This window comes from Macrotis lagotis, chromosome 1 (assembly GCF_037893015.1).
Source record: "Macrotis lagotis isolate mMagLag1 chromosome 1, bilby.v1.9.chrom.fasta, whole genome shotgun sequence".
Lineage (NCBI taxonomy): Eukaryota > Metazoa > Chordata > Mammalia > Peramelemorphia > Peramelidae > Macrotis > Macrotis lagotis.
The window spans coordinates 683987330-684000564 of record NC_133658.1 but is presented as its reverse complement, the minus strand read 5'-3'; the positions used below and the strand labels follow the sequence as shown (position 1 = coordinate 684000564).

Sequence of the window (13235 nt, the reverse complement as noted above, 5' to 3'; positions counted from 1 at the left end):
GGGGATGTGGAGGAATGGGATGGAGGGAAATACAGATAGCAATAGCAACTGTGGGGGGGAAATATTGAAACAATTTCCCTGATGGAATTACGATAAATAATGCTATATCTATCTCAAAGACATAGATGATGGTTTTTTTCTTGAAGTTTCTCTTTTCAGTAATATGAGAATAATAAATAAAAAAGAAAATAAGCACTTTAAAATTTAAAAAATGAAGGGATGAGACTATATTATTTTCAGATCTCTGAAATGTATGCATATTTTAAAATGTACATATTATTTCCCCAAATAAAATGCAAATTTCTCAGAAGTAAAAAAAAATTAACAACAGGTTTGGATTAGTTGCAATGGATTCATTGAATTAATGTTCTTTCCATCTCTAAAGGATTATTAGTTTCATATAGAGTACCAAATATAGCCTTACTTCCTCAAAATTCTATATTTTTCTCTTACATTAGACCAGTCAAAGATGACCAGATTTGGAAGGTTTCATTTTGAAGATGTTCCTGATACAGTTTCCTAAGCAGTTTCAACAGTAAAGAATTTTCAACAAACTGTTCAATTTTAATTTCTTTAAGGAACAGGAAATGAGCAAGTTTCAGTGGTCCTCTCTTTATATAAGATAAAAGCTGGCCATGTAGCTATCTCAGATAGATAACAAGTTTCTAATTATTTGGGATATGCCACTCAAGACTGAAGTTTCTTGTTTTCCTTCCTGTCCATTTCAATGAACATTGTTATATATAAATCACAGCCATCAGAAATCAGATCAGAGGAATCAATCAATCAATGTGCATTTATTAAATAGATATGGATAAATACACAAATAAAAGATGAAGCAGTCTCTGCCTTCAAAAAGCTTTCATTCATTGGTTTCATTCATGCACAAATACAAATTAAAAAGAAAAATATAATATAGATAAAATGCAAAGTCAAGGATAGAGAGAAAGGCTCCAGTATCTTGGGGGGTTTATCAGGAAAGGAATGGGGGTGGAGTGGGAAATGACATTAAAATTTATCAATTTCATATAATAAATAGCAAATCAAGATTAAGTCATAGCATTGTACGAAGCACCAAAGGTGATTTCCCTTAAACATCTGTTTTGAGGTTCTTCGTGTGTTATTCTTTATTGGATTGCACTGTTAAAAAAATTGACTGAAGAATTGGATCTTACACTTCAAAATTTATAGAGTTTGATGGTAGTTTAAATGAGGATTTTAATAAATACTGTTAAGGTCTGGTTTGCAAACTTTGATAATTATCCATGCAATCTGTCAGTGCTAAAACTTGACTCTTATTGCCATGACTTGACTCAACCCAGAAGGACACCTAGGTGGCACAGTAGATAGAGTCTGAAACCTGGAGTCAGAATGATTCATTTTCCTGAACTCAAATATTGCCTCAGACACTTACTAGATTTGTGACTCTGGATAAGTTACTTATCCCTTTTGACCTCAGTTTCCTCATCTATAAAATGAACTGGAGAAGAAAATGGCAAAGCACTCCAATATCTTTGCCAAGAAAACCCCAAATAGGTTAATGAAGAAAGATACACAACTGAAAAGCTACTAAACAACAACCAAGAATACATTCCAAATAAATTAACTTGAGAGAGTTATAAAATGTGGAATACTTTACTTGTGATTTCATATAGGAAGTGAAGCAAAAATTTAAAAATATCGCACTGAGTTACTAAAAAGATTTGCTTGTGAAATGACAGAAATAGTAGCATATTAATTTACCTTTTTAAGGTCTGTAAAGTGCTCTACCTTCTCATCATTCTGAGGGAGATGCAATACCATAAAGATATTCCCATTTTATACTTAGGAAACTGAGACTCAGGAAGATTAGGTTATCCAAAAACCCCATAACTATTAAGTGGCAAAGCCAAAAATCTGAACCTGGATCATTTGACTTCAAGTCAGTTTCTTGCCACTATACTATTCCACTGAACAGTATAGCACAGGGAGGAGAATTTCCCCCCTTATTCTGTCTATGGAGAAATTTCTACTTCTTTGGTGACTGTTCCTCTTTGATCATCACTTCAAGAAGGCCTCAGTCACTACACTTCACTTCATTCTTTGCTCTCTGGCTATAGATTCCTTGACAATCTTCTTGTTAACTAAATTGAATGTGTCAGTCTACTCCCCTGAACTTGACTCATTACTCTGTAACTTTCTGCCCTAAAGTATTCCTTTTTGGCCACCATTCAGTTTTGTGAGCCATCTCCTCCATTTGAATATAAGTTCCTCAGGGGAAAGAACTATCTTTGTTTTTGTATTCATATTCTTCTTAGTTAATAGTGCTTGGTTCTTTTTGTTGTTCAATGATTTTTCAATCTATCCATGTATCTCTGACCGAATTTGAATATTTCTTGGCAAGGATACTGGTGTGGTTTGACATTTCTTTTTGCAGTTTATTTTGCAGATGAGGAAACTGAGGCAAACAAGGTTAAATGAATTGCCCAGGCTCAAGTAAGTGCTAAATAAATGTTTTTTTTTAAATTCATCTATTCATTCCATTCATTTCAAATTTATTGATATTTAACTAATTTCAAGAAATAGGGATCAACTGGAAACAGGCAAATTGACAGCTTAAATGGCTATTAAAACTCTAATATCATCTTTCATATGGAATAAATAAAAATATTAATTAATCATCAGGTTAAAAGGTCATTAGATTTTTTAAAAAAATAAAACATATTTTTCCTACCAATTTGTTTAGCTATAGTTTTGATTAGAAATCCATTATCTTACCTTAAAGGGCATAAACTATGCCATAAAATATTATGGAAAAGCAGCACTTTATCTAGAAGAGGGAGCAAATAATCATAGCTGATATTTATAATGTGCACTTGGCTTACATTATCTCAGGTAAACCTCTCAACAGTAGTATGGATGATACTAAAGCCAATGTAATAATATACTCACATAGCCAGAAGTGAATAGCTTCCTCCTCATTATTATTGCTACTATTATATTATGATCAGGCCTCTGCTTTGGCGGGGGGGGGGGGGGGAACAGGAGGGAAGGGACTAGCTAAGCCATCATAGGATGGGTGGTCATTTTTTTTTCTTCTAAAAACTCTCCTCAGATGGAGACTTCTCTTATTTCCATTCCACTATTTTATCATTTTCACAATTTTCACTGCGTCTAGGCATTTCTCTGACTTTCAGTTAAGATTTTTTTTCTCTTGATTGGCTCTCTGTGGATGAGAGAAATGACTGCAGCATTTTCCTTATAATAAACCTTCAGTACACTGAGACTCAGTAATTAAGTAACCTCTTCGGTTTTCTCTTTCCTAGGTTTAAGCACTTTAGTTCCTTTGAACTTCTCTCACATCCCTATTTCTCATTTCTTCAATCATTTTTTCTTTTTCTGGTTTTTTTTTGGAATAAGATTCCCTGACTAGAGATCAAAATAATTCCAGAAATCTAAAATCCTATTAACTTCAACAAGTTCCTATTAATGTGTGCTCAGCACTGAGCTAGGTACTATGGGAGATAAAAACAAAACAAAAGCAGCCAACAAGCAACCCAAACATACCCTCTGCTCTCCAGGATCTAAAGGTAATAATAATAATAATAATACTAATTATAAGCTACAGCTTACAACTTGATAAGCCCTGAGCTAAGCAATGGAGATATAAAAAGGGCAAAAGACAATCCCTGTCCTCAAGGAACTCATAGTCTAATAGGGATAATGAAATGCCAACAACTACATTACAAACATGCTATAAAGAGGATAAATTAGAAATAATCAATAGAAGAAATTTAGGATGATCTTTAGGAAAGGCTTCTTGTAGAAGATGGGGTTTACTGGGGACTGGGGCAGTTAGCCAGGGAAGCCAGGAGGTTGCAGTGAGGAAGGAGAGATTTCTAGGCATGGGCAACATCCAGAGAAAAATGCTTAGAGTAGGGAAAGGAATTGTCTTGTTTGTGTAACATTAAGAAGGCCAGGGTCAGTGATTTAAATAGTATATCATAATAATGGTGGTAAGGGAGTATAAAAAGCGTAAGAAGACTGGAAAACTAGGCTGGATAGAGTGTTGGATTTGTGCTAAGGGAAAGGCAGATGAATTAGAATATAGATCCTCTGTCCAGTTGAGAAGTCAGACACACATTGATGAACCAATGTCTCATATTTCTTTAATACTTATTTAAGCACAACATAGCTCATGTATGAATGATTTAAGGTACCTTAGGAATATGTATAGCAAGCCCTGGAAAAAGTTTATTTGCCCATTAAGTATATAATTATCCTGTCCACTCACATCTACTACCTCCTAGTCACTTGTACTCTTTCCTGATCTTTCCTCTTTTTTGGAGGGTAGAAAAAACCCAACATCTACCTGAAGAGAATAAATTTCTAAGAGGGTAACAGAGATGAAACTGTTTATTTCAACCCTGCTGATTCATTCCTTTTAGGTCTTGAGTATCCAGCCATCAATTACTTAATCTGATCTTAGTTCGTCATAATTCCAGTCAGTTTAATGAAAAGAAGCTTCTGTTAATCCTATTTGACTTTGACCATGACTTGTCAAATGACCAGACATTGTAAATGTAAAAGGTATAGAACTTAGATATCTAGAAATGGATTAAAATAGAGATCCTAAGACTTAATTTGTTTTGTATATATAGTCAGTCTCAGAATCAATCCATCTTGCTACATATGATACTGCCTTTTTCCCAAAAGCTATTTTTCTTTGGAGATCAGGATAGTGAGATAGGATATCATGGTCTAGACCTATGATTTCATCTCTGTGAGAAACTCATGATGTGAAAAACTCCATTCTCCAATGCAGATAGGCAGATAATCTATATAATTTAAGATCCTAAAGAGTTGTCTAGAGAGGTACTGAGAAGCTGTCATTCAGTCATGGTTCCTTAACTAATATGTATCAGATATGGAATATTTCTTTTCTTTTCTTTTTTTAAAGATATGTAGTATTTCAACCTTGATCTTCCTGATTCCAAGACCGTCACTTCATTCACCATCTCATGTCTCAAGATTAAGGTATGCAATTTAGGATATTAATTACACTATTTAATCACTATTATAGTACTTGTAACATAGTCAAGTCAATGCACATTTAAGTGCACTGTGCTAAGTCATAGGGACACAAAGAAAGGCAGGAATCTCCCTGGTTTAAAAGTATTCACCCTGCATTCACAAAAGTATTCATTTATTGGTTGATTGTTCTGATTGATGATCACATTCCTACAAATATATAGTCATGAACAATTCTCAAGTCAAATTGTTTTATATCCACTTTGAAGAGATATATATTTAATTAACATTTTTACCTCTTTTCTACATCTATTCCCTTATTAACAATACCTGTAAAATGAACTATTCAACAGAAAGAAGAGAAAGCACAAAGCAAAGGAGGATAATTTTTTTTTTAAAAAGAGGTAGTTCTATGCTTTATGACACATGACAAAGCTGCTAATGGTGCAGCTTCTGACCCACCTCAATATGTACTGATTCTGCATTTGTCTCACTTATGTACTTCTTACTGATTTTGTGGAGAAGTTTGCACCTTGGTATCAGTACAACCTGACTTCAAATTCTACCTCAGATTCTGATTAGCTGTGTGATCCCATAAAAATCACTTAAATCTGCACCTCAATTTATTTATCTGTAATATAACAGTACCTATCCTTTAGGGTAGTTGTGAGGACCAAATGATACAGTGTGTGTAAATTACTTTGGAAAATTTAAAATTTACAGATAATTGTTAGTATTATGCATTATAATTAACTTATATATTAAATCTGCCTCCTCTTTAATCTTAGCTCTTTCAGTGAGGGAGCATGTTTTGTTGAAAATTACATATTTATGTGGGTTTTATTTGTTATTTAGTTGTTTGGGGTTCATTTATAGGGTAGTTAGAAAGAAACTAACATAAACTGAACTATAATTGATCCCTTGTGAAATTCATAACTTTGGCACAAAATATTCAGTTTTGGGACAAAAGGAAAAAAAAAATTCAGCACCAAAAGAATTAAACTTCAAGAAGTCAGGGATCATGCCTCTTTGTGCAGAGCTCAGCCCACAGTAGGTATTTGAGGACAAGTTTCAGATGAATTGCTTTAAAATTCAGCATCAAACAGTTCTGACTATCATGCATTCAGGATCCTAATAGCAGTTACTATTTCACACACACACACACACACACACACACACACACACACACACACACACAAACACACCCCTCAACTTCCCATCTACCTGCCTAAAATGTATTTTCTCCTTAGCTCAAAGCCATTTAGAAATACTCTTGTATTTCCTTCAGGATTCACCTCAAACAACATTTTCTACACAAAGTTTTTTTCTTTTTTGCCAGAATTCCTCCCTAAATTAGTCTTTAACCAATATGTACTTGTATGGGTGGATATTGTCTCTCCTGATGGAATATAAACTCATTGTAGTAAGTGATGATTTCATTGTTGGCTTTGTATGCCCAGATCCTATTTCAGTGCCTATCACATAGTAGGCATTTGATAAATTCTTGTCAATTTATTGATTGATAAAGATGTTACAATCAAGTGTTATTCTCTGGATAGGTCTCTTTCACCTACCCATACTAAATTACAATGAAAACCAAAAGGCAAGACTGTAAAAGAGCCACTGTCTGAAGGGGGTAGAATGTATTCATTCCAATTTGTAAAAAACCAGGCTAAGAATATGTGTGCATTAGGACTTCCACAGGATATTAGCAGCATCTTTTGTCCAAGTGTATTTAGAAACCTGGTTCACATTTCTCTTCAAGATAAATCACTACTGGTCAGAAGGAAATCCAGAAGACCTTTTCTTAACCACAGATAGTTCAAAAATACTTGGGTTCTATCCCCAGTGCAATTCTATCCCTAATTGCACACGAGAGTATGACCTGTAAAATGGGAATTAAAAGGGCCAGGTAGAGTGGAAATTTCAAGCCTCTAAAAATACTAATTTATATATCTTTACCAAACTGAAAATAAGACCTTTGAAAATGAAATCAATCATAACATTGGGAAAGTCATCTCCCAACTTGAAGTCTTTTAGGGTGCTAAGTTTCAGCCTAGAGAAAGTCTCACAAACAACTTGCAAAGTCTCTAAAATAGGGTGCTGATAATGGAAAACTGAGGCTGTGATAAATGGTCCACTGCTACTGCCGAATCTCACTGACCTGAAGGATTCAACCAGCATCATAAAACACAAAAGGGAAGATTAAACAGTTTACCAACACTATAAAAATCTCAAGAATAAATTCAGTTTAATCAAAAATCCTATATTGTAAAAAGACTGTTGCTATCCCTGAGACCACAAACACATTTCATTAAAAAGCAATGTCTATGAGCAGGAGCATCTACTTTACCCATAATGCTGACTGAGATTATGTTTATACACTTTTAAATTTACATGTACAGAGGAAAAAAATACCTAGCTCTGGATGGTGGTGCAGGAGAATTTATTTTCACTAGAAAGTGAATGACCCATAACTCATGAGTGGCAGAGCTTAAAGTGAGTTATGGAGGTCATTCTCTCATGTGAGGAAATGAATTGGATTATTCCTCTTCCCAACAGTACCCGTTTGGTTATTAGTACTCCAGGTTTTTAATTATGAGCTCGTTTGACTTTTTTTGTGTTTCTTTAAAAAAAATAAACATAGACATGGGTATTATCTCTTAAAAGGACATAGTGAAACTGCTGCCTTGAGGTCTGGCCAAACAGAACAGAGATGGAAGGAAGCTTTGAGCACATTAAATGGATTTTAAAAATATTTTCCAAATTGATTACCCACAGAGTAGATGGATGACAGGACTTTTATAGGTAAATAATTAAAGATGGCCACTAATTGGTTTCCTAATCTTACAAACATTTCCTTTTTTGAATTATAATGAAAAATATAATATTCAAATATGAAAATTAAAGAATATAAAAATATAAAGAATATATGATAGGAAAATATGAAAATTAAAGAATAACTAGAATTAAAGAATATAAGAAAATATAAAGAATTTACAGAATCTAACATGCAGAACAACTATAATATTCTAATTGTACTAGATATTTGCTTTTGAATTTCTAAAAAAGAGTATGCAAAAATTGAGGCTTAGTATATTATCTATTATTATGTTAGTAATAATAAAAAATTATTGTCCTTGTTGACACCGACATAGGAAAGAACAAAATCTCTAGATCTATTTTTGCTTCGCTCTTAGGCAATTTTCTGATGAAAAAATTAGGATTCTCATTGTTGATTCAAAAAATATTTTCCATAAAACCTCAAGCAGTTCTGTTGAACACTTTGTGCTCCAATTTTATTTCTTGCTGAGAATACCTTAAGGGAGAAAATTTTTACAACAAAAATCAAAGATTTTCCTGAGAAAGTAGGCAGCTGACAAACATGATGTGTATTATCTTTAGGTTTGGGCTGGATTTTTCTCCCTAAATGTCCTTTCTGCTCCTTAGTTTGAATTATCAATAAACCTTGTGGCTTATCTCTGAAAATAACCTTGTTGACAACACAAATATGGACGTAACCATGCTCTATCCACATACGAGATTTAGGAAGCCCACTGTAAATGTCAGGGGGTGTCCATGTGTTTGCTGTGATACCCGCTTATTATTAGTGCTGAACGGCAATCCCCCACTGGAGCTGCTTTGGCAGCCCTGCTATAAATTTTAATGTGATCGTGAGCTCTTCTCTTTTCATATCCAGTGAATTCTGCAAGATCATAATATTCTATATGAACCCTCTCTGAACTTTCCTGTGATTAGGGAAAGAACAAGATTTCTAGTTGTGATAGATGGTCATCATTTTATGGTTTTGTGCTGGACACTGGGCACCACGGTTCCCTGAGTAATATTACCCTAAACGAAGACTGTTCATTCAATTAACCTTTATTGAGCAGTTAGAGGGTGCAAAGAATGGTACAAGACGCTAATGAACACATCCCTAGGATGGTCCTCTGAGTAAAGAATACAGCTTCTTAAGGCAAGCTTCTTTTGGGGGGAACTGACACTCCCCTACTCCCAACTAATGATTGCATATTTGGTTGATCGTCATATGATCTTATTTTATTAAAATACAGGGGAATAAATAATGTAGCCATTTTCAATTTCTTCTGAAAATAAAGAAAATGAGTGCCCTTGAACTTCAACTTTTCTGCAATGTGAAAATTCATTCTATATCACTTTTCTCTATGGAACTTAAAGCACTTATCAAACATGAGTCCCCCAAAGACACAAGGTTTATTGAAAATTCAAACTAGGGAGCAGAAAGGACATTTGGAGAGAAAAATTCAGCAAAGGATAGATACTGGAGCCTCTGTCTTATAGATCTGAAAATTCAGGCAGAGAAAGATGGAGTGACTTATTTAGTCATTACCTGGGTCATTGGCAGGCCAGATTCCTACCATTTTACATCAAATTGCTTATCCTATAATGGAGCTTTTATTTCCAAGGGAATGTATATTGCTTCTGTTATCTGCATAAAGTTCATGGGTCTGGGACATCAGCCTGAGTACTTTGGAGAAAACAATTCTGATTCAGCAATAATGTTTACTGTCTCTGTGTTTGGAATAACCCTAGAGAGCATAGGTAAGGAAGCAAACCCCTTATGTTCGACTTTGCCTGTGTTGCAGAACCTACTATACAAATATACTTATGGAAATAAGGAAGGGAAACCTTAAATAGGTTTTGCCTTTGTTTCAGAGTCAACTGTGCAAAAACACTAATACAAATATATTAAAGCCATCACCTTTATACATTTTCACATTCCCAGAAACAATGGGATTTTGGAAGAAAAAATACTATAATCAGAGATACTACATTAAAAAGATCAGACAATTCATGCTAACAGTAAATGAGCATGTGAATATGTATCCTCTTCTGCCATAAAAGGAACCCATTCTTGATGAGAAGGGTTGATTTTTAGGCAGACTGGTTTTGATGGTATCCCCCTTTAAAAATAAATCTCTCCTCCCTTCCCCACCCCCCAGTCTAACCCTTCCTCTTTATCACCCTTCCTAGATGAAGAGTGTCTCCTTTTCAAGTGAACTAGAAGAGAAATCTAGCCTTGGAGTGCCACCTAGAGGATAGCACAGCTCACAAAGGCACAGTCCCCAGCTCAGAAGGTGGCATCACGTGCTTCTATTGTGACATTTTTCACCAGACTGGAGAATTCCATTCTAAACCTGTCATAACACGTAGGAAGGGCAGACGGGGACAGCTCAGAAGAAGGAAAATGGGAGGATCATTTCACAGAATTGGGAAAATCACAAACTAGGCTACAAGGTTGCTCTGGAGGAAAGAATCCTGCTTTAGGGGTTCTATTTCAAAAATAAGATTATCAATGTGAGTTCAATTCTTTTAAAAAAAAAACTTATTTTATTTGAGTTCAATTCTTTATTTACTTTCTCAGTTCAAGCAGCCTCTGTTAGTTCCATATGAGACATGGGGGGGTGGCATAGACCACCCTATCTTTGCCATCTCTATGGGCTGGCCCACTCACCTCACCAACACCTACATTGACAAGACATAGTTGGTGCCTAGTTAGAAGCTTCTTGCTCATTGAAGATTCATTTGCTGTAACTATGTCTTCTTCCCTGAAAAGTTGTATGTGTTCATTTGTGTGTGAAAAATTACAATCTAATCTCCTACACTCTTTCAATGCTCCCCCAACCAGTATTGCCCAGGACAGGGCTTTTGGCTGAGACACTAATCTCATTCTGGACCCCTTCAGGTCAGAGGAAGAGACCACATGAACTCTTCATAGCCCAGATAAAAGTTGGGGGAAAAACATTGATTTATTAATCTCTCCCCCTTCTCTATCTCTAAGATTGTGTAGGCTAGGGGAACTAGATTCTAGATCAGGTCTCCTTTACAAACCCAGAACTATAGTAAAGGGAGGAAATGAGGTATTTGCTATCAATAGCATCTAGTACAGAGCTAAAAAAACAATGCCACTCAGAAATATTTTTTGGTTCTTTTTTGTGTATATAGACAATGGGGTTAATTGACTTGTCCAAGGTCACACAGTAAGTATCAAGTTTCTGAGGCTGGTTAGACTCAGGTCCTCCTGAATCTAAGGTCCATGTGCTATTCAGTGAACTATCTAGCTATCCCTCAATATTTTTAAAATTTAATGGGATTGCCAGCATGTGTGTGTGTGTGTGTGTATGGGGGGGGAGGGTTTATGTAAGGGTGTATAAGTGATCAAAAAAAGATAATTACAGATTCTCTGGGTCATCATCTTTCTTTCCTTCCCACCCTTTGTATATATGTGAACATGATAACTTGTGTCATAAATGGAAAATCATGCAGTAAAGAAAAGCACAGATATTTCATGTGTAGGAAACAAGTCCTATTCTAGAGTTGGATCATTAATTGAAATGTATTCTTAAAGATTGTGTGATGATGTTTCAAGAGTTGTTCTGTGAAGAAGATTCTGTGTCTGGGTGAACTAGTAGGAAAATATCCTTCAACAATGATTTGGTTAAGGGCATTTAGTAAATTAACATTAAGGGTAGTGAATAGGAAACATTCTGATAGAATAAGAACAACGATTTTGTTTCTTTAATCCCGTCCTCCATTCTTTGAAGAATATCATCTCCCCAGTACAATTTAATCTTGTTAAAGCGAGGACTGTTTTTCATTTTTGTCCTTGTATTCCCAATATGCATAGAACAGCACTTTGCACATACTAATCACTTCATAAATGCTTTTGAATTGAATTGAAATGTTATGATAATTCCAAAAAAATTTATTTTGCTAAAAATAAAGTCTTTCCTTCTTTTTTTCTAGAAAGTCCTCATAAGAGGACTATTTTAATGCTCTTATCATTGATTCATGATATTATTGTATTTCCTTTCTCCTTCAGTGGCAAATTCCTTAATGTCCATGTACTTTGGCAATTCTATAAAATCATTGGGACCTCTAAAATAAAAATAAAATTTATTGAAAACATGTTAATACATACTAAGTGCTGAGAAAGATTAAAAAATGACCTAGAATCTGAACACACATATGCAAACACACAGAGACACACAATTATTCCAGATACTACCAAATTATAATTTGTAAAAGTAAAGTACAAGGCAAAGATCTTTCTTCATTCAACCAACTTTGCTACTTTCATTACTAAATCTTAAGACTCAAAGCTTCTTATTCTACAATTCAAGATGCCACCTTATTTGAGGGCATTTTGAATTTGGGGTCTACTAACCTGTTTTAAATTTTTTTTGCAAGGCAATGAGGAGGGGTTAAGTGACTTGTCCAAGGTTATATAGCTAGGTAATTAAGTGTCTGGGGCTGGATTTGAACTCAGGTCCCCCTGACTCCAGGACCAGTGCTCTATCCACTATACCACCTAGCTGCCCCCTTTAAAATATTTCGATAGCTAATATTTAAATATAATTGTTCTCTTTGTAAGCCTAAGCCCTTTCTTCATTTAAAAATATTGTCCTTAGAAGGGGTTCATAGACTTCACCAAACTGCCAAAGGGGTCTTAGATTCCAAAAAGTTTAAGAGTCCTTGACTTAGATTAAGTCTCTGTGTATACATATGAACAGGAAATGCCTTGAAAGCTTAGAGAGATCCAATTTTTTTTTATCTAATTTGCTTCTATGAATCTCAAAGGATTTGGTTCACCATTACTTGTTGTCTTCAATAAGTCTTAGAGAGCTGAACTGACATTCTTTTGGTCATATATGATTCCTACACACACACACACATGTCAGTATGCCAACTAGCAGGAACAATTAGGTTGCACAGTGGTTAGAGTGCTGGGCTTGGAGTCAGAAAAATTCAGCTTCCTGGAGTCAAATGTGACTTCAGACATTTACTAGCTGTCTGATGTGGGCAAGTCACTTAACCCTGATTGCCTCAGTTTCGTCATCTGTAAAATGAACTGGAGAAGGAAATGGCAAATCACTCTGGTATTTATTCCAAGAAACCGCCACCTCCCAAAAAAGAGTTGCAAATGACTGAAATGACTGAGTAACAAGTCAACTAACATTTGTAAGTTTCTTACTATGGGTCAGGCTCTGTACAAAGTGTTAGAAAGCCAAACCTTTGTCTATCTGCACTAAAGACAAAAAAAGAATCTATATTTGTATTCCCTAAATGTGTAATCTATATCTCAAGTTATATGGATAGAATTTTTTTTATTAGAATTAAGAATGATGATTCTTAATGAGTCCTTTCTTTCATAATGTCAGAAAGGTCTTCCACAAAATACCAGT

General features: G+C 34.9%; 1 protein-coding gene and 1 long non-coding RNA gene across 6 annotated transcripts in view; one reads left to right on the top strand and one right to left on the bottom strand.

Moving 5' to 3' along the window:
* The window catches only part of PDE11A (phosphodiesterase 11A), a 468580-nt gene that overhangs the window by 109881 nt on the left and 345464 nt on the right, over positions 1–13235 (bottom strand). The window lies entirely within an intron of this gene.
* Positions 10090–13235, top strand: part of LOC141507707 (uncharacterized) — a 145465-nt gene continuing 142319 nt past the window's right edge. For 3 of the 4 annotated variants that reach the window (XR_012474246.1, XR_012474247.1, XR_012474248.1), the window contains exon 1: positions 10090–10347. This is a non-coding gene — a long non-coding RNA (uncharacterized LOC141507707). The remainder of the gene's footprint in view (positions 10348–13235) is intronic. The other variant, XR_012474245.1, reaches the window with a different exon arrangement.